The sequence below is a fragment of the Syngnathoides biaculeatus genome, chromosome 15, assembly GCF_019802595.1.
Source record: "Syngnathoides biaculeatus isolate LvHL_M chromosome 15, ASM1980259v1, whole genome shotgun sequence".
Taxonomy (NCBI): Eukaryota; Metazoa; Chordata; class Actinopteri; order Syngnathiformes; family Syngnathidae; genus Syngnathoides; species Syngnathoides biaculeatus.
Genome location: NC_084654.1, coordinates 18613468 through 18636305, shown reverse-complemented (window position 1 = coordinate 18636305; position 22838 = coordinate 18613468). Strand labels below are relative to the sequence as shown.

General features: G+C 43.1%; 1 long non-coding RNA gene and 1 pseudogene across 2 annotated transcripts; both read left to right on the top strand.

The window, feature by feature from the left end:
• The first annotated feature begins 4402 nt into the window (after positions 1–4402).
• Positions 4403–7441, top strand: LOC133513157 (uncharacterized). Of its 2 annotated transcripts, none has more exons than XR_009798405.1 (4): positions 4403–4629; positions 5966–6041; positions 6577–6709; positions 6816–7441. It is a non-coding gene; the product is annotated as an uncharacterized LOC133513157 (long non-coding RNA). The 2 variants fall into 2 exon arrangements; XR_009798406.1 differs by having other exon boundaries at positions 6544–6709.
• Positions 7442–20788: 13347 nt separating this feature from the next.
• Positions 20789–20907, top strand: LOC133513855 (5S ribosomal RNA; annotated as a pseudogene).
• The last annotated feature ends 1931 nt before the right edge of the window (positions 20908–22838 follow it).

Below are 22838 nucleotides of genomic sequence, written 5' to 3'. Positions count from 1 at the left end.
AAGCGTGTCATGTGGCCTGTCCCGAGATTATATTACCGCTACATCAGCACATGCACAATGATTATTATTAATAATTGTTGTACAGACAGTTTTTTGAAAAACAATACAAGCACAAACCTAAGAAAATATAAACACAGATAATTCCCAATATGGGTAGCAGCAAATTGGTGGTGCGCATTGTACATTGGTAGAAGGGTTTTCCTGATTTGTTAGGTCAACTTTGCACACGCATTATACTTCAGGACGCATTATATATTTTTTTTACTAACTATAAGTGCACATGTTTTCCTTTTACTTTGTCTTTTTGTGGCCTATTAACAAACATTTTTCCCCAAACCTCAAAAACAGAAGAACAAGATGCGTGCTTAACCTTCAAGTCAGGAAGCCCCATTTATCACTCGCAATTCAAGGAGGGAAATCGATTATTGCGGACCCATCATTAGGAAAAATGAAGGTTGCGCGGGGGCGATTGTCGCTACCGCTTGATTTGATTCACCGATATCACAATGGGACGGGAAGGTGGGGGGGAAAAAAAAAACGAGAGAAAGAAAAGACTTTGGAAGTTTGGAAAGTAGATCACAAGCCCCGTGGAGAGCCTCCCAGCTACATCTAATGATAGACCAAACGGCTCTTGTGGAACTTTGCTTGTTCCAGCACATTTCAAACTAAGTCTGGAGCCGTGATGCAATCGCAACCATACACAAGTTTCAGTTTTATGTGTACTTTTTAAATTTTTTATTTTTTTTTTTTTTGTCCCTGCGTCCATCGCACTTTGACACACTTTGAATTGCAGGATCTTGACGAGTCTGTCATACTTGAGTTAATTGTACGGAGCGCGTTGGATGCTTGACAGTCCATTAAAACTCTCGACGGGAACCAATGAGGCGCCATTACTGCGAAACCAGACTAAAGGCTGCCAGTAATTTTGCTGCTCGGCGATGCCAAGTAGCGCGCCGCTGATTGGTAGGCTACCAAATACAACTTTGGAAAGCAGGGGTGGCCAATTCATTTTCCATGGAGGTGGGGGGGGATGCAAAGCTAGAACGGTCGACAAGGACCGCGGCAACATGCTAACCTCGACTGTGTTCCACATTAACTCCCCTTTTTTGCATACTGCATTACATTTTGTCATTTCCATAAGCTGCTATCCGTGTACACGCGTATTTTTACAATCAAAAAAATTAGAAGCCTATTTAAAGAGTCACAAAAATCATGTCTACAATGTGCATCCCCCCCTGACATTTTTAAAGAGTACTTATATTCTCCTAGTAGCCATTTGGAGTCAGATCTTGAGAGAAACGTCGAGTGGAACCTCAATTTAGAGACGAAGAGGTCCGTTCAATCACATGCGTCCATTTTCTTAGCCACTTATCCTCACAAGGGTCACGGGAGTGCTGGAGCCTATCCTAGCTGTCAACGGGCAGAACGTGGGGCACACCCTGAACCGGTTCCCAGTCAATCGCAGGGCACATCGAGACAAACAGCTGCACTCACAATCACACCTAGGGACAATTTAGAGTGTCCAATCAATGTTGCATGTTTTTAGAATGTGGGAGGAAACCGGAGTGCCCGAACTGGAGAAAACCCACGCTGGCACGGAGAGAATATGCAAACTCCACACGGGCGGAACCGAGATCGAAGCCGGGACCTCAGAACTGTGAGCCCAACGCTTTACCAGCTGCCTACCCGTTCAATCACATCATCTATTAAATTAAAGCGTTTGTGGTCTAAAAACATCATTACAGTAGAAAAATATTGGTCTGTACTTTTTGAATGTTTTTCAAGGGTGGAATGGTGGATCAGCTGGTTAAGCGTTGGCCTCACAGTTCCGAGGTCCCAGGTTTGATCCCAGATCCGCCAGTGTGGAGTTTGTATGTTCTCCCCGTGCCTGCGTGGGTTTTCTCCGGGCACACCGGTTTCCTCCCACATCCCAAAAACAGGCAACATTAATTGGAGACTCTAAATTGCCCCAAGGTGTGATTGTAAGTGCGGCTATTTGTCTTGATGTGCTCTACGATTGGCTGGCAACCAGTTCAGGGTGTACCCCGCCTCCTGCCCGTTGACAGCCGGGATAGGCTCCAGCTCTCCCTGCGACGCTTGTGAGCATAAGCGGCTAAGCAAATGGATAGATGGATGTTTGTATCGTACTACATACAGTATTTAGCGTTCCAACACTACTTCCTGTCTGTTAAATCCGAAGTCCGTCAAATTGGGGTCAGTTAAATCAAGGTTCAACTGTACTGTATAATGTGAGAACTACTACACAAATATGTACTTTCTAACATAGTTTATCTGAACCCGCACATGATTGAAAACGGTATGCCAGGGAACGCACGAGCGATCTGACAAACGACATAAAAACATTGATTGATCGCTCTCGTCGCTCATTACGAAATTAAAAGCATCTCCGACCGTTCCTCGGGAGCAATTATCGCACTTGGTGATGAGCGTCGCGGGGCCAGGCGCTGGCCGGAGAGCCAGCGGAGAAAGTCTGCGTTCATCGCCGCGTTAGCATGGCGCTCACGTCCTGCTGATACACTGCTAATTAGCCTCAAGCTCAGAGCGGGCACGCTTCCAATTAGTGCACGATGTGCCCTTTTCCGTACACAACAGTCGTGTGCGTGTGTGTGCGTCAGCATGTGTGGGAACGTCAGCAGAGGTGATCATTTGTTTTTTGTGTGTGTGGTTTTTATTATATTTTATGGACAGTACAGTACAGAGTATCTGGCTAGCGGATTTTAAATAACCAGAATAGAGCGGGTGGCTTGAAGGCAAGGCCAGTGCAAACCATACAAATCCATCCATCCATCCATCCATCAATTTTCTTTGCCGCTTATCCTCACGAGGGTCGCGGGGAGCGCTGGGAGCCTTTCCCAGCTGTCCTCACCGGGTACACCCTGAACTGGTCGCCAGCCAATCGCAGGGCACATAGAGACAAACATGTCACACCTAGGGACAATTTAGAGTGTCCAATTAATGTTGCATGTTTTTGGAATATGGGAGGAAATCGGAGTGCCCAGAGGAAACCCACGCAGGCACGGGGAGAACACGCCAACTCCACACAGGTTGGGCAGGGATCGAACCCGGGTCCTCACAACTGTGAGGCCAACGCTTTACCAGCTGATCCACCATGCCGCCCCTCACAATCACACCTAGGGGCAATTTAGAGTCTCCAATTGATGTTGCATGTTTTTGGGGTTTTGGCTGATTCACCGTCCCGCCCCATACAAATCTTTTTCCAAATTATTTAAAAAATACTAGAAAATTGTTGTCAGGCTATTCATTTAGAATGTTTTATTTGTTAATTAATTTAATTGATTAAAAAAGAAAACTTTTCCCTCCCATTTGATTAAGCTAACATTCTTTTTAAAAGGAAAACTTGATAAAGAATAAAGTTAGGAGACATTTTTTTGGTTCATCCGATATTAAATAATTCAATCTGAATTTAGGACATAATATTGCATTTTTTTTGTTAATCTGGCATATTTACCAGAACCCCCCCCCACCCTCAAAAAACAACTAAATGTTTTTATTTTGAGCCAAATGCTAATCAAAACAATGCCGGTGCCGTTAAAAAAGGCTTAATGATGACAATGCTCGTAAATGTGTAACGAAGTATTCCAAATATGGGAACGTTTGCTTTTCAAGATAGAAATTCCGCCACGACCCAAAATCTCCAAAATTTCGGGAGGTTTGCGTTTGGGGCGTCGTCTTCTCTCTTCTCTTTCTCGTAGGTCAGCTCATTCGTCTTGAGGCCTTCGGAGACGTCAGAGCGGCGCGCGGCTCAATCGATCAGGTAGTCCAACTGCCCTTTACGTGTGGATGTGTGCTTGTGTGTGTGTGTGTGTGTGTGTACATGCGCTCACATGCAAGAAATGTGACCAAGGGATTTTCTTATGAAAACATACTTCACATCATTTCTTATACTCGTCTAATGTATTGAATGTTCAAATTCTATTCTAGTCCCAATCATCATCATCATCATCATCCTTTTCCCGGGCTGCTGTCACACATCGGCCTTTTTCACGGTTCACCTATTGCGGATTCAGTGCATCGCTGACTTTTTAAAATCATATTTGCATCCATCCATCCATCCATCCATCCATCCATCCATCCATCCATCCATCCATCCATCCATCCATTTTCGTCACCGTTTATGCTCACAAGGGTCGCGGGAGTGCTGGAGCCTCTCCCAGCTATCATCGGGCAGACACCCTGAACTGGTTGCCAGCCAATCACAGGATTTATATTCATGTGTTTAAATTGTTGTGCTGAAAAAAAAGCACATTAAATGAAAAAAAAAACCCTCTCTCAGAAGGAAGAAATCACCTACAACAGAAGCGTGTTTTGAGTATGCAGATTTCCGAGTGTCTTTGAAAGCCTCGCATCCAGGTGCGTCAAAGCAACCTGAGTGAAAGTTTGTCAACAGCCGACGTGTCGCACCCACGGTTTTTGTTACTTTATTAATAAATGTGAAACAAATAGACTAATCTCTCGTCGTGTATCATTGGAAGAAGTCACAATAGTTGTTGTCAAGCCCAACAAACGCGGTACCTGCCGGCTCGATGGCTGTAGCGGAGGAAGCTGTTAGCATTAGCAGCTAGCATTACAGTCTGCATCCATTTTAAAGTTGAGTACCTTCATTTCATGTATTCATAATGTTATCTCTGTTTAAGAGTATAAATGATTTTTGAGAGTAGCTAAACTTTGGGAATAAGGAGATTGGTAAAATGTAAAGTAAAGTAAGTAAAAGTGAGAGAGAGAGGAAAGTAAAACAGTTACTACATCACTGAATTCACCCAATGCAAGGGGTGGTCAGGAAATGTTTTTTTTTTTTCCCCCCAAAATGGTTAGCTTTTGACAGTAGTATAGAAATATAGGTGATAGACCGTTAAGGAAAGAAAGTATTTTGTCCCATGTTTATATACATATTGTTTACAATGGACTATTGTCTTCATTCGATTCTCTTGACTTTACTGCAGTCATTTCCGACGATCACTGGAATATATAAAGCCTGAAAGATTTGTTTGAGTACAAGCCATGGAAGAGTCTGTTTTTCATGACATGTTCGCTTTAAAATGTTGCAGTATAGTTTGCTGAGCCTCCTTTCAAGACATGGTGATGGAGCTCTTCTGAAATGTCACTGTGAGGTTATTTTTGTAATTCATATTGCTGATGCTACATGTGAGGTGTCACTAATCCTAATAGTACAACTGGGCTTAAAGACGGTGGAATGGTGGATCAGCTGGAAACCCTTGGCCTCACAGTTCTGAGGTCCCTGGTTCAATCCCGGATCCACCTGTGTGGAGTTTGCATGTTCTCCCCGTGCCTGTGTGGGTTTTCTCCGGGCACTCCAGTTTCCTCCCACATCCCAAAAACAACATTAATCGGATACTCTAAATTGCCCCTAGGTGTGATTGTAAGTGCGGCTATTTGTCTTGATGTGCTCTACAATTGGCTGGCAACCAGTTCAGGGTGTACCCCGCCTCCTGCCCGTTGACAGCTGGGATAGGCTCCGGCACTCCCGCAGCCCTCGTGAGGATAAGGGGCTAAGAAAATGGATGGATGGATGAGCCTAAAGACTACAGTAGAGTTGAAGGACTTCAAGCTTGTTGAGTTTGGATTAAAAAAAAATATACAGACTTTTAGAAGAGGCACCAATTCATTAGGATGTGGTTTTGGTGGCATGTTGTGGTGTACAAGAACATAAAAAAAGTTATTTTTCAGTGAATAGTTGGGGGGAAAAAAGGTTCTACAGAAGCAGCCAGGGCAGATAATGAGCAACTTTTTGTGAATACAGGAATTTGATTTGCATAATCTGCAACTGCAACAATTGTTTTTTCAGTGAATTTCATTGTATAGTTGGGGGGAACAAAGGTTTTAAAAAAGCAGCTCGTAATGGGCAACTTTTTATGAATACAGGAATTTGGTTTGGATCTTCTGCAACCTGTGTCTTGCATTTCAGTCCATCTGTTTCTGCTGTCTGGCACAAAGGAGCACTGAGTGAAGATGGCATGTGCAACATTAGCTCTCCACCTTGGGTAACGTTTTTACACAAAATTAATGATGGATTTCATGTCATACTTGTGTGTAACCAACGATTGCAAATATTATTGAGCTCAACCAGTTTCACGGGCAAAGTACTGCAACATGAACGCTTTGGAATCCTCGCACGGCGAGTCATGTTTGTTCATTGTCGCCAACTGTCATAAGAACAACTCCCTGGCAACTCAGTGAGTTGATTGCCGCTTGTTGTGCGGATTTGAAGCCCATTCACCAGCAGATGCGCAGACAGTAAAAAAAAAAAACACAAAAAAAACTTCAAATAACTGATTTGGGTGATTGTGGCGCTTTGGCACAAGGTAGGCTGCCACTGAGTGCTTCCCAGATTAGAAATGTGGCAGGTGATGAGGCGGCAGGCAGCTTTTTCACCCAGCAAATCAGTCTGAGAGCTGTAGAAAATCAGTGTGTGTGTGTGTGTGTGTGTGTGTGTGTGTGGTGTGTGTGTGTGTGTGTGTGTGTGTGTGTGTGTGTGTGTGTGAGTCCCGTGGCGTAAATCACCACCGCAAATGAGAGCTGCTGACAAAGCGCCCGCTGGATAATCAACAATAATAACGAGAGAGAGAAAGAAAAGGGAGGCTACAAGAGAACAACAGAAAATGTGAATCGTGCTCCAGTATGTCACTAAATCTGCCGTTCAATATTTCTGGTAAGACACGTGTGGAAATGTAGTCTGGCCAATCACGGCACAGACCAATGCTCTTGAATCTAATTTTATGCTTCTTAAATTCTATATATTTTTGCTCTTTTAAAAGGTCACCTGACATTAACTGAGCGGCCTGCTATCGTTTCCTGCCTAAATAAATGGTCAACGGAGTGGTCCTTCCACGATTTGGGAAAAAAAAACAAATCAATCATCCTCTTACTGTAAATTGCCAGTTGCTATTTAAAATTATCTGTAATTTTTCATTTGAGGATGCAACTGGTGGGATCTTTAAGGACAATGAAAGACGAACATCGCGATATCTGTCTGTTGTCCATTTTGCTTTTTGTTGCAAGTCCTGCATGATAACAACAAAGGGAGAGTCAATCACGGTCAGTCAAAATTACCATAATTTGTCATGCATAAAAGTTGACTTAAAAAGCTTGGAAAACATTTGTACCCATGTATAATGCATTTTTAAAATGCCTGATTTTGCATCCACCCAAATGATCAAAACATGAAGTATCATCTGTATTTTATTAGTTTTTTCACAGAATTCTTCTGACTTTAAGCCCTTTATTTGAACACTTAATACTTTCTTTACTTGCTGTTATTTTGAAATTCACCACCCTACTTTTATTTAGTAAATAAGAAAACACACAGTTGTGCTCATGTTTGATCACTCAGGCGGAATTGGTGTGATGGGTTCAATTCTTTAAAATATGAAGGGCCCAGCCAGGTCTGTCTGTCTGTCTGTCTGTCTGTCTGTCTGTCTGTCTGTCTGTCTATCTATCTATCTATCTATCTATCTATCTATCTATCTATCTATCTATCTGTCTGTCTGTCTATCTATCTATCTATCTGTCTGTCTGTCTGTCTGTCTGTCTGTCTGTCTGTCTGTCTGTCTGTCTGTCTGTCTGTCTGTCTGTCTGTCTGTCTCGCTCTCACTCATCTACACACACACACTCATATGTACCCCCGTCATATTTACCCACTTTTCATAACTTCTACATGGGTGAGTGATTTTCCCCCCCCAACCCCCAATTTCCTTTTATACCCATGTATAACGCGTGCCATAAATTTTTAACATTTTTTGTGGGGGGAGAGATGCTCATTATTGGTGAGAAATTACGGTAATTGTGCTTCCCACAATAAGACGTGATAGCTTTTCAGGTGAACATCATTTCACCGTTTGTTACTGTAAGGAAGAAGAGGCGGAGTGGGAAAAAAAAAATCCAGTTGAAATGTTTAACCTTTCCAAACGCCTGCCTGACTCTCTGGAGCGGATCGCACCTCCACTCTCACTTTTGTTTATTCTCGTCTTCTTTGTGTGACTTTTGGGGGGGGGGGGGGGGAGAGAAATGGGCTTTTTTTTTTCTTTTGACAAGAACCCAACAACAGCTGTCAGAGACATTCAGCGGCAAAAAAAAGAGGAAAAAAGAAAAGCAAAATGCAACGTGGTCGTCTAGTTGAGGGAGAATATAAAAAAAACAAACTATATTTTGTTTTCTCTCGCTGACTTGGGCATGGATGAGGCAAAAAAAAAAAAAAAAAAAAAACAGGAATGTGTGACAGAACTGGGCTGATTGCAGGTTTGGGGAAAAGGCATTTCGTGGAAAGCTCCCAAATAGTCTTTTCAAAGAACAACATTTAATGAGGGATTTCAAAATACATTCAAACTTTTAACCCCGGCGTAATCTCGTGTGGTTGCCCCAACACATGCTCACTTCTCCTTGGAAGCCAAATATTATCACACTGTATGGTTCTTTTAGAGCAGTGTTTACCAACTTTTATAGAGCCAAGGAATGTATTGTTAGAAAAGTCTTAGAACACGACCAAACAAAAATGTCACAAAAAAACATATATGGTTTGTTTTCATGTCATTTCATTCAAAAAAGTAGACATGGCTAACTGAATTTCCTTTTGAAAGTCACTTTTATTGATGTGTATTTTAAATGCTTGTGTGTTTGTGCGTTTCTTGTGTAACGCATTTCATACACAAGGCAACTCAGTGTGCTTTACGTGATTGACCGGATTTAAAAACAGAAATTAAAATAACTTCTTCTTCCTCTTGTTTTCGTTTCAGCTTGTCCCGATTAGGTGTCATCTTTTTCCATCTAAGCCTTTCTCGTGCATCTTCCAGTCTTCATGTCCTCCCTCACCACATCCATAAAACCTTTTCTTAGGTCTTCCTCTTCCTCTTTTGCCCGGAAACTCCATTCGTAGCATCCTTCTCCCAATATAGTCACTCTCTCAGCTCTGGACATCTCCAAACTATCAAAGTCTGCTCTCTCGGACCTTGTCTCCAAAACATCCAACTTTGGCTGTCCCTTTTATGAGCTCATTTGTAATCCTAACCAACCTGTTCACACCAAACGAGAACCTCAGGATCTTCATTTCTGACACTAAAACATTGCCACCTTCTCTATCTCCATATTGTGGTGATCCAAACTGAACTTTACGGCATGATGGAATCATGGCAATGGAGAGCCAACGTATTCAGTACCATTTTGGAAAATATGATCCCTCAAAATCCAGCTCGGTGCCGCATGTTATTTTCTCATCTATAATAGAACCAAGTCGACTTTTTTTTTTTCTCTGCTTCGTCTTCATCTCGTTGTCTCCCGCTGCGCCACAACGTCTCTTCGTGTTGTTTCATCTTCTTCTTCTTTCTCTGTTGTCATTCATGATACGCCGCATGCATCAGCTTCCCGTGACGGGCCCAAAATTCTGCACTTGCGAAAAGGAAACAAACTTTGGATTTAATCTGCATTGGAGCGCACCGTATTTCAAGTCTTACAGAAATATTACAGCGGCACCTCTGAAGTGGAATGAAATCAATTCTGTAATGCTGTCTGTTTCGGGTTGTTCTCGTTTTAATACTAATTTTCCCATCGGAAATAATATAAAGTGAACTTATTTGATGTGCCCCGCGACTGACTGGTGACCTGTTCAGAGTGTAGTCTGCCTTTCACCTGAAGTTAGCTGGGGTAGGCTCCAGCATTCCTGCGACCCTTGTGAGGATAAGCGGTTTGGAAAATGGACAGATTCATTTATTCCAGGTTCTGTCCCCATGATGTTAAATAACTATATAAGTGAGTTTTTTTTGTCCCATTTTATACTAGATATTAGCTATTGTGGTTTTATATATATGCTATTTCAATTATATGTTATTATTTTGATGCCATCCCAGGACAAAAAGATCCATATAAAGTTTGGTTTTACTTAACAGCGTTGATCTTTTTAAGTGATCCGTTTTAACATTGCTGTTGTTTGAATTTCTCCCATGTCTATTTTTTAATGAACTTGTTTCGCAATGGTCATTAAAGCTGCCATTATGTCTACTTTTCAAGCAGTTCAAATGTTTTCTGCAGTCACTGATGGTGTAGCGGTACACAGGCCTACCTTTGGTGTGGGCAGCGTGGGATCGATTCCCGCTCAGTGATGTTGACCAGTTCAGGGTGTAGTCCGCCTTTCGCCCAAAGCTAGCTGGGATAGGCTCCAGCTGTCCCACAACCCTTGTGAGGATTAGCGGCTTGGATAATGACATGGCATGATATGACAAATCTTTTCAACTGACGCTTCACACATGCAAACTACAGCAGTAGAAAAGAAAAACCATCATAGAAACCATACACCCTGTTTTTGAAATGTCTCTATCTAATTTTAGGTTTACTAGAGATGCCATCGTCACGGGTACCAAATGGGTTTTGATCAAGTGATGAAAGCCATCTTCTTCTTCTTTTCCTTTCGGCTAGTCCCAATTAGGGGTCGTCACAGCGTGTCATCTTTTGCCATCCAAGCCCATCTCATGTCTCTTCCTCTCTGACACCCACTGTCCTCATGCCCTCCCTCACAACATCATCTTTGGTCTTCCTCTCGCTCTTTTGCCCGCCAGCTCCATCCTCAGCACCCTTCTACCAATAAACTCACTCTCTCTCCTCTGAACATATCCAAACCATCTAAGTCTGCTCTCTCTAACCTTGTCTCCAAAACATCCAACTTTGGCTGTCCCTCTAATGAGCTCATTTCTAATCCTATCCAACCTGCTCACTCCGAGCGAGAACCTCAACATCTTCATTTCTACCACCTCCATTTCTGCTTCCTGTTGTCTCTTCAGTGCGACCGTCTCTAATCCATACATAATGGCCGGCCTCACCACTGTTTTATAGACTTTTCCCTTCATCCTAATTGAGACTCTTCTGTCACATAGAACACCAGACACCTTCTGCCAACTCTCCCACCCCGCCTAGACCCGTTTCTTCACTTCCTTACCACACTCTCCATTGCTCTGGATTGTTGACCCCAAGTATTTGAAGTCGTCCACCCTCGCTATCTCTTCTCCCTTCACTATTTAATGAAATAGCCGGAGAAAAAGATGCGTGTTGGCTGTAGTGCGCCCTCTTCAGGCGCAGCAAGTAACCAGCAGATGAATTCTGACCACACCATCTTGCTGACCGGCTGCTCATCCACTGCGGGGAGGCCTCTCAATCCCTCCGCCGGGCCAGTAATCCCCCTTCCGCCACTTTCAGTGGTAGATACGACCTCGCCTATCCCTCGTGGCTACGACCAGAGAGCAGAAATGTCTCCTAAAGGGAAGGGGGAGTGTATAGGCGGGGGTAGCAGAAGGTTGGTGGATAAGTCGCAGGCAGGCAGGAGTTGGCGACGTGATTTGTGACAGCGTGAGCCCTAACACTATTTCCCCTCTGCCGGCCTCCTGCTGCGTCAACAATAAGCTCCCGCCGCTTCCTATACGCCAGCTCTATATTTTGTGCTTTACCTTTGCTCCGCGTACACCTCCTCGCTCACCACTTCTTCACGCATAACACCTGCCTTTGTGTCGCTTTGCTATTTTAGTCTCGTTAATACGCTTGTCCGCCAGTTTCTTTTCATCCGCAGCCTCGAATCGCAATCTAGTCCTCGGCGACACGGCATCAAACAGAAAATAAAAGTGCAGAACAGAAGATGCGGGAGAGAAATGAGTCTGGAAGAAGTCTTGGGTCATGGATTTTTTTTTTTACCCCTCTTTTGACAAAATACATTGTAAAGTGATGACAGGCTAATATTCCTGGTGGTAAATTGATCAAACTGTGGTCGCCTGCGAAATGTGGCACGCTTGCAGAACAACTGTAGCCAAACAAAAATGATGCAAGGCAGAGTCACACATCAGCTCCCTGGGAATGTCACGCCAAACGTGCTGATGGCACAAAAATTGCACTATTTCGAATCCTCATGAAAAAGTCCCCGACTGTATATTTTATTCAATCATTTTAATAACGGTGTACAGCGGTGCTTTTCAAGCACGTCAAATAAATTTTAGGTTATCATAACATCAAAAATCTTGAAACCCATCAACAACTTGATTCAGAAGACTTACACAAAATATTTGAGAAAATTTAGATTTAAAACTAAAACCTTTAACTGGTGAACTTAAGTTGACCACTCCTCTCAACCAGGAAGATACGGAGCATCCCATGTTAGATCGCAAATCTGAGGAATGCTTCTTCCTGAAATCTGTGAGACTTAAACCAGTCCTTTGTTGCCGCAAGATCAGCATTACAGTGATGCCTCGGTTCTCGACCACAATCCGTTCCAGAAAACGGTTCGACAAGTGATTTCCCTTTACAATGAATGGAAAAGAAATAATGTGTTCAAAGCCTAAAAAAATTTGGCTTTTTAAATTTTTTTTTTTCCTGATTGTAAACTGCGTAGTAGAAATACATGTTTAGTTTAAATACTTTATATAATAAAATAATTGAAGAAATGTATTTATTTTTTGCTTAAAATGTATGCTCTGGTAGTAGAGTACGCGAGGCTGGGAGTGCATTGCCGTATCTGTAGCGACTCGGCCCCTAGCCTTGTAAACTTTTTTTTTTATGAAAAAAAGTGCAGAGTAACTTTAAACAAGCAACTTGCCTTCTTTGGAGTCATGAGTGGGGGTTATTATGATAGTTCTCAACAAGAAGAAAAACAGGTCAGTACTGGGACATGTCTGTGTACAGAGGCTGCGTTATACAGAATAACAAAAGTGCGCATGTTGCGCCGAGCACGCAAAATCATTTCTGTTTTTTTTTTTTTTTCGGGGGGCGTTCGAATAGACAATAACAAAAGCGTCGTGGGTGGGTCAGCTGCTTGTGCCGTGTGCATTATGATATTTCCGTGTCTTTTGGGCGGCGTGGGAATTCACAACAAAGCGCGTCGTTGGTCAGCTGGTCTAACTGCATGCAGTATGTTATTTCCGGGTTTCGTCGGGGGGCGTTTGAGTACCGATTTTTGTTCGAAAACAGAAGCAAAATAAATATCAAAATTTTCATTAAAAAATATAAAAACGGGAACGTCCGAGAACCGAGGCTTGACTGTATTTGCCTGTGCTTATACATCTCTTGTTTTCTGTTAACCAATCTCAACCACGGCTCGCGATCAAAGTCCTAATGTTTCATCTAAATATAAAAGATTCATGTCAGTGGCCATTAACAGCAAGGGGTGGCACCTATTTAGCCTCTGGTTGAATGTGTCTCGAAGCAAAGTTGAACACAACTGGATGCAGCGCATTGCTTGACTGACCAGTCGGGTTTAGCCAACCGTGAATGACGAGCCATCAGCGTCAGGCCCTCAAGACTGGCAGATGCTAATTTAGGTCCATAATTATGCACGCACATAAGCACACACACAACACCACCCAAAATAATCCAGTCATTAACAAACAGGAGATGGACTGTGATATTTGTACACGCGTTTTGATTTGAGAAACCAATTTAAGTCTTACATTCATCCATCCATTTTTTTCTGCCCCTTATCCTCACGGGGGTCGCGGGGAATGCTGGAGCCCATCCCAGCTGTCAACGGGCAGGAGGGGGGGTACACCCTGAACTGTTTGCCAGCCAATCGCAGGGCACATGGAGACAGACAACAGTCGCATTCTCAATCCCACCTAATTTAGTGTCCAATAAATGTTGCATGTTTTTGGGATGTGGAAAGAAATCAGAGTGCCCGGAGGAAACCCACACAGGCACGGGGAGAACATGCAAACTCCACACAGTCGGGTCTGGGATCGAACCCGGGACCTCAGAACTGTGAGGTACGCTTTCCTAGCTGATCCACCGTGCCGCCCCCTTACATACAGTACTATTTATTTACCATGCACATATAGTGTCTTCTGGGTGAATTTTGACACGGTACTTGGATATCCTTGAAATAATTGTCAAGTTTTGAACTTTTCAAAGCATGTTTCACCTGGAATGGCTGCAAATGTGGTGGAAACAGACGGGACTACTTCAAGGGGCTTCTTGAACAGTTAGCACTGTCCTATTAAACAAACACAAATAATAATACACACATTTCCACAATTTGTAAAATTCACATCATTCCCACCGTTTTGCTTAATTTACAAACTAAAGTCAGCTTTTGTTCAGTTGTCAAATTTCAGCCTGAATAGTGCACACAAACTTTGTAGCACCTCAAGTGATTTCATTTTTGTGTGTGTTGTATCACTTCTGGAAAAATAATCAAATTTCAGAGTTAAAAAAAAATTACATTGGTGTTGGGTGTCAAGCTTGACTCAAACAGTATGTAAGGGTTTAAAAAGCGGTTGAAGTGAAGCTTATGCAGGGATGAGATACTCATCTCTCCATATTTGCGAGAAGTGAGTGGACGGATGGTTGCAGGCCTCCTCATTAGAGCCTTGCGTGTCTCAGGATGGTAACAGCAGACCACAAGACCGTGATAAGAAAAAAAATTGGAAAAAACAAAAATTGGTCACCAGCATTGGTCCAACCGTTCCTCGTAAAAGTTGATGTGACACCGACCGGCTTTCCGAGGGTTAATTTTCACTGATATGAACACATTAAATATGTTAACCCTCAGGCATTGTTTGAGTTTACCATCCTTACCTCCAAGTTGTTCATTGACAGACGTGTAATTTTTAAAATAATTTGATAATTTATGTATTTAATTTTTTTTTTTGCTTCTTTTATTGCATTAAGATTTTAACTAATATCTGTTATTGTAACAATTTTCTTTTAACCATTCAAATTTTGGTTTGTTTGTACAATGGAGAAACTGTTAAAATCCATAAAAAAAATGAAACTTTGAGGCATCACGGTGGTTCAGCTGGTAAAGCGTTGGCCTCACAGTTCTGAGGTCCCGGGTTCAATCCCGGCCTCGCCACCTGTGTGGAGTTTGCATGTTCTCCCCCTGCCTACGTGGGTTTCCTCCGGGCACTCTGGTTTCCTCCCACATCCCGAAAACATGCAACATTAATTGGACACTCTAAATTGCTCCTAGGTGTGATTGTGGGTGCGGTGGTTTGTCTCCATGTGCCCTGCGATTGGCTGGCAACCAGTTCAGGGTGTAACCTGCCTGTTGAGAGGTGGGTTAGGCTCTAGCATTCCCTGTGACCCTTGTGAGGATAAGCGGCAAAGAAAATGAATGGATGGACGAAATTTTGATATACTCTCAGCACCATTTTTTTCTCCCTGATGCTAGTATTACAGTCTTTCTACAGCCAGCAGAGGGTGCTTCCACTTCTTAAATTAAAATGTAATTCTTCTCCATTGTCAGCTGAGCTCTCCACATCTAATCAAAGTTACATCATTGCATTGGATTGGAAAAAAAAACTTTGAAAAACATTGCTTTGTGCCTTCGTCCGAAAAAAAAAGGAAAACACTTTAATCTGTTTGAAAATACAAAATATCTAAATTGTATGATTCAATCTAGTAATCACCGAGGGATTTAAAAAGACAAACACATTCGTCAATTTTGGAAAACGTTCTTGTTCCGTCTAATTCGAGATTGAACTAATTTCTTGTAATTTACGCTGTCCTTGAACAACACCAAAAGCACAATTGTTGCAAGTCATTTGGAGGAGTTCACATCGGGACTGCCACGCTTCACCTTCAAACTGGAGAGCCTTTGAAACGAGTGGCTACTCAACCATAAACACACGTTCACCTCCAACCCATTACCAACTCCATTTAATTCATAGCACAGGTGAACAGTGAGGCGCTTCTATTAAAATTAGAAATGGTGTGGTGGAGGGGGGGGTGAAAAAAAATCACATTGAACCCCCCCAATGGCGAGAGAGCGACTGAGACATTTGGTGAAGCATAGCGAAGGTTGTCAGATGAAGGGGTGAAAAGAAGTAGGAATGTAATTTTTAATATTGTTCAAATGCAAAAGGTCACCCGGCATGCGGTACAATGAATGCGCCACCGTTAGTGATTGCTTCACATTCGTTCATTAAAAAGCCGACTGTGCTTCGGGGTGCAAGACTGAAGATTAGGAAGCTTTTCCTGTGCCTGGCGTCTGCTCACCGCTTCTGTTTTTTATGCTCGAGGCGCACGTCATTCTGTTTCATTATTTAGTTTCTAATTAAAGCACCTGTAGTTATGCGCGGACTAGCTTCAGTGTTCACATCTCCTTGTGGTGGCCCTCAGCGGCACAAGTCAGTCTTCATCTCTCTCTGCTCCAAACTTTAAATTGTCTGCCCGAATATCATATTCGCAATACCCATTCTTGTGCTATTAATCTGTTATAACTGCAGTACATTTTCAAAACTGAGCGAGTGTGCTGTGTACTGTGCTTGAGTACAAAGGCAAACTACGCGCGGGATAGCGCCAGTGATGTCAGCGCTCTCGCTGTCCGTGTGAGTATAAAGAAGCCTTAAGATGGCAATTTAAGAGATATAGCTATCATTAGTACCGTAATTTCTCGAAAATAATGTGCAAATTTTTCCCAAAATATTTTCAAAACGTTAATAGAGCGCATTATATTTAGGTATGGATGAAAAAATACAATCACATTGTATAGTTGTATACAGGTAAAAAAAAAAGGTATACATATACATTTCGATATGATATTCGGTCTTATGTTACACATTTATATATATTATGGTAATGTGCGGCCCCAACCTGAGCTCTATGACCTCCTCAAGAAGCTTCCATTTTAAGATCGTTAGCGTAGCATGTTTGTTGCTCCTGCATCGAATACGAGTGAGTTTGTTTTAACTTAAACCAAGGCAAAAAATGTCGACTACAACGGCTAGTTGTGCGGCTGCTTTTAAAAGAAATGTTAAAAGAAACGCTCCGGAACCAATGGGATTCAAAAAATGTTTCCTCACAAACGCCATGGATGACACAGATGATGACATGGGAGAAAAATAGGATCACTGTTCATGAATTCAGGAGGCTCCAGAACTGGACCACGATGGATATTTTTCAGATTGGAGATGAGCCAGATCTTGCTTTTGAAATCTTGGCCAAGGATGTGTAATGTAACAGTGTTAAATATTTATTTAAGACTGTAATATGTGTTGTCAACAGTGTTGATAAAAGGTTATGCCACAATTAAACATTTATTTTAGTTGGTTGAGGGATTCTGTTCTGACAATTACAGGGATCAGGACAAGCGTGTCCTGTGGCCTGTCCCGAGTTATATATTACAGCAACATTAGCACGTGCACAATGATTATTATTAATGATTGTTGTACAGACAGATTTTTGAAAAACAATACAAGTACAACCCTAACAAAATCTAAATACAGATAATTCCCAATATTTTGAGCATATGGGTAGCAGCAAATTGGTGGTGCGCATTGGTAGAGGGGTTTTCCCGATTTTTTTTTTTTTTTTTTTTTTTAGGTCAACTTTGAGGGTGCGCATTATACTTCAGGACGCATTATACTCGAGAAATTACGGTAGTCTCACAAAAACATCCTCTAGAACAGTGATTTTCAACCACTGTGCCGTGGCACACTAGTGTGCCGTGAGAGATCGTCAGGTGTGCCGTGAGAAATTATCCAATATCACTTTTTTTTTTTAAATTAACATTTATTAATAATTTTCTGCAAATATTATGTCATTGTCCAGTGTCCGTGCTGTAAAGGCTGGCAGAGTAATGTAATATTTGTGCGTGTGGCAACACGTAGCTGATTGCCTCGTTCCTCCAAGAGAATTAGTGATGCACCTCAGAGGCTGTGGTGACAGTCATGGAGAAGTTTTTAAAAAGGACAACTCCAAACTCCGAACTGCGCCCTGGACAAGATTCTGACCCGGATGAAGGCCCGAGTATGAGTGGTGGGAAAAAGAAAGCAAAGACGGTGAGCTCAAGGCAATATACTGAAAGCGATCTTTCGTTTGGATTTACTTTCACCGGGGATGAGACGACACCTATTCCGTTATGCCTGGTGTGTGGCGAGAAGCTATCCAACAGCGCCATGGTGCCAAGCAAGCTTAAATGCCATCTCCAAACGACACACCCGTCGCTTCAAAACAAGCCGATAGACTATTTTGTTCGCCCGCGTGTAAACACAGAGAAACAGGCAACGTTTATGAGAAAAACCACAAAGGTAAATGAGAAAGCGCTCCAAGCTAGTTACCTAGTCGCCGAACTTGTTGCGAAATCAAAAAAGCCGCACACTGTGGCAGAGACATTAATACTACCTGCCTGTAAAGCCATTGTCAACGAGATGCTCGGCCCTGATGCAGTTAAAGACATCGCTAAAGTCCCGCTCTCTAATAACACAATTGCCAGGCGTATTGATGACATGTCTACAGACATCGAAAGCCATGTTTTGGAAAAGATACGCATCAGTAGGAAATTTGGGTTGCAAGTTGACGAGTCTACGGATATTAGTGGACATTCTCAGCTCTTGGCCAATGTGCGTTTTGTGGATGGAGATGCCATTAGAGAAAACTTCCTATTTTGCAAGCCACTGCAAGAAAAAACAACTGGAGAGGAAATTTTTCGGGTCACATCGGAATATCTTGACCAGGGAGGACTTACGTGGAAAAACTGGGCAAGTGTGTGCACTGATGGAGCTGCAGCCATGGTCGGGCGCACCAAAGGCTTCGTGAGTAGAGTGAAGGAAAGAAACCCAGATCTGATTGTTACGCACTGTTTTTTGCACCGTGAGGCCCTCGTTGCTAAGACTTTACCTTTGGTTCAGCGTTGGCTTTGTGTTCATCTAAACAGGCCCAGGTTTCACACTGACTGAGTATAAATAAATTGAGAAATTATTTTGTAATTAAATATACTATACAGAGTTTTGTAACATTTTTGGTTAGTGGTGTGCCACAAAATTTTTGCAATGTAAAAAATGTGCCATGGCTCAAAAAAGGTTGAAAAACACTGGTCTAGAAGACGGGCTTAAAAAAATGACAAGTTCTGCCACTTTGGCTTCAAGTGGACATTTTATGGTTGATGAGACCCTTTAAAGACAAACTTCATATCCTTGTCATTTTTTCCCAATTTTATTTCTTTTTTCAAATGTGAATCATGTGAACTAGACACAGCAAAAATCTTGGAGCGGTGTTGTAAGCAAAGCAAGGCAGCGAAATTGGACGACTCGCCATAAAACTCTGTTCCACAATGTCAAGCTGTGCCTGGTTTGATGATAACAGTGGACGCATTATCCCCCAAAGCAATGTTAGCTACTGGCATATGCAAATATGCAAACAGAAGCTCCAAGTTTCTGTGGTAACACCAAAAAAATGACAATCAGGCACAATCAGAATCCTAAAATGATCAAGTCGGATGTGTCCAAAAAGATGGACAACGTTTGCCGTTAATCCAACAGACAACGCATCTTGAGCCACACATAACCAAAAACCGGCCGACAACATCGGAATGGATTGTAATTAGCATATGAACAATCTGCTGAGTCACCGAAACGCAAACGACTTGGGCTGAGCACGTTTCTGTCATGCCGTCCTGGCATTTAATGTGCTGTCGCATCACCTTCTGCTAATGAACTTAAGCATCACCGCGGGGGACGTGACCAAACTTGATAGCCAGCTCGAAACGAACACAAGCGGAGATGGGGTGGAAAGGTCACGCGCTGTCCAAGACGCTCACTAATGATGGCACTAACAGCATTTGCCTAAATAGGGGGGAAAGGGGGGGGGGGGGCAGTGCTGACGTGGATGGTGTGGGAAAAATACTTTCCTTAACCTCCAACTGGATGGGCTCCAGCACTCCCAGCTCAGATAAATGATGAATAGATATTGACAGCATTGACTGCACGACTGCACCTCGTGACATCCGACCGTCAAACTCCTGAAGTTCCCAGATGACACCACGGTCGTTGGCCTCGTCAAAGACGGCGACGAGTCTGCGTATCGACTGGAAGTGGCAAGACTGGAGCTTTGGTGTGGTCAACGCAACCTGTCGGTGAACACTCTAAAGAATGTGGAGATGATTGTGGACTTCAGGAAGGATCCTTCACCATAGATGCCCTTGACGCTGTCCAACTGCATTGTGTTCAACGGTTGAGACCTTCAAGTTTTTGGCAATTACAGTATCAGAGGACTTGAAGTGGGGGACGAACATGACCTCCATCCTCAAAGCCCAGCAAAGGATGTACTTCTTGCGAATTCTGAGGAAGCACAACCTGTCACAAGAGCTGCTGAGACAGTTCTACACAGCGGTTATCCAATCAGTTCTGTGTACCTCCATCACAATCTAGTTTGGAGCTGCCAAAAAAAACCAACAAACTCGGACTACAAGGCTGAACGGATTGTCGGCACCGCGCTACCCACTATCGAGGACTTGCACACAACGCGAACCAGGTCCAGCAGGCAGGATCCTTTCGGACCCTCCACATCCTGGCCACCAGCTCTTCCGGCTTCTTCTGTCGGGAAAGCGATACAGATCAGTGAAAGTCAAAAGTAGCAGGCATTCGAACATTTTTTTCCCCTCTGGGAATTAAGTCATTAAATTCTTGATCAGCAGACCTATTATTTTTCTGCCTTGTGCCATGCCAGGACACTCACTCGCACGCTGTTGGTCATCAACCTTTTTGAAGCTGAGGGCTACTTTGTGACAACTGATTTTACGAAGGGCTACATGACTTGTTTGCAGCAAACTTCAGTCATAGTTCACTATACATACATAAAATATTTTCGTTTTAATTTTTTTGTATGATGTGACATTGGAGGTATTTTAAAAATTTATATAAAATAAGAAAGTCAGATTTTAAATTCAAAGGTGTGGTATTTTTAGAACATGGGGGCACCGCGTTGGTTACCCCTGGTCTAATCAGTATTAGTACGAGTAATTATATTATATTTATTTTACTTAATTTATTTTGCCTACGGCCATGCTGCCCAGAGAACGCCCGATCTCATCAGAACTCGTAAGCTAAGCTGGTTTGGTCCTGGTCAGTACTTGGATGGGAGACCGCCTGGGAACACCAGGTCCTGTAAGCTTCTCTCCTCGACTAAATGCAGAGGGGCTGCGTCAGGAAGGGCATCCGGCGTAAAAACTGTGCCAAACAAATATGCGTGCATCTAAGATGATGCGGTTTCTTTGCACAATAGACATTGTGAACACATTTATCTATATATATTTCACATCTTGCACGTCTTATAAAGACTAATTCCTATAAACAGAAATTTGTCTTGTTCTTTGTTCTTGTTGCTACAGTATGTTGTTGTTCCTTGTTCTTTGTTCTGTACGTCGTACCAGGGCAGCACATACACTCTTTTTTTGGTATGCATTGATGCATGGTACCGGGAAATATAATTTTACTTCTGAAAAGCCATTTGCGATCTCCCTGGTACATCTGAGACTTGGCGGCGTTGTTTACTTGTAATTCCAATTTGAAATAGCGACAAAACTAGCTGCCGACTCATGAGTCACAGAAGTATTTGCGGGACCCCGCGCAATGAGCGGCAATTTTGTCATGTTCAGACAAGTGGCGATCAAAACATTGTCGTGTTTGGGAGGAAGCGAGCAAACAATGGCGCATTAATGAGCAAAGAAATTGGCAGGAGAAAAAAAAAACTGTGAAAAGGATCGTTTTTAAGAACCTAATCCACAGCGCGTTTCCCCATCAATGGTCGTCAGTGTTATGGGAGCTTTTGTTTGTGCCGTCCTGGCAAAGCGTCCTGCCGGCACCGCCTGATGGTTTTGTTCCGCCCCGCATTCATTACCCCAATAGCACTTCCTCCGTCTGCGCACCCCTCTGACCTCCTTCCGTTCTTCCTCTTGGCTCCCGTTTGCTTCGGCTGGTGTGAAACAGGAAGTGAGGCGCCGTCCGATGCGAGCGAATGCGATGGCACGCACACACACAATGTACACAATGGAAATGGGCGCCTGTAGGGATCTAAATGGCCTCTCAGATGCCCACAAAAGGAGACAAGGACCCTCAAAAAACACAACGGCCTTCCTTATTCAGTTATGTATGACATGCCAGCAGTGGTCATCTGCAACTTTTTTTTTTTTTTACACACACGCATGCACACACGTGCAGGCTGTATAGTGCAGTGTGTCTCGACCATTTTTACACCAAGGTGTAAAAAGTGCTAAGTTAAAAGTATACTGTACTTAGGTTCACCATTAGTACCATCATAACATGCCCAAGTGTTCCTAAAAAACATTTATTTTAAAAGGATATGTCTTATATTGGTAGCACGAGGGCTCAGCCTGTAAAGCGTCAACCTCGCAGTTCTGAGGACCCAGGTTCGATCCCAGCCCCACCTGTGTGGCGTTTTCATGTTCTCCCCGTGCCTGTGTGGGTTTTCTCCGGGCACTCCTGTTTCCTCCCACATCCCCAAAACATGCAACATTAATTGGGGACACTAAATTGTGATTGTGAGTGCGAATGTTGTCTGTCTCCATGTGTCCTGCGATTGGTTGGAAAAAAGTTCAGGGTGTACCCAAGTTAAGTTTGCCAATGACCATTTGGATGATACAGTCATGGGAGAAAGTTTTGTGGTCAGATGAGACCAAAATGATGATAATTCCACTAACTGTGTTTGGAAGAAGATGAATCATGACTTCCGTCCCAAGAACACAATCCCTACTGTGAAGCACGGGGGTGGGAGTGTCATGCTTTGGGGGAGTTTTTCTGCACATGGGACAGGACGATTGCACTGTATTAAGGAGCGGATGACCGCGGCCATGTCTTGTGAGATTTTGGCAAACAACCAGAGCATTGGAAGATGGGTCGTGGCTGGTTCTTTCAACATGACAATGACCCGAAGCACACAGCCAGGAAAACCAAGGAGTGGCTCCGTAAGAAGCATGTCAAGGTTTGGCGTGGCCTAACCAGTCTCCAGACCTAAACCCAAAAGAAAATCTTTGGAGGGAGCTGAAACTCTGTGTTTCTCAGCGACAGCCTAGAACGCTGTCTGAT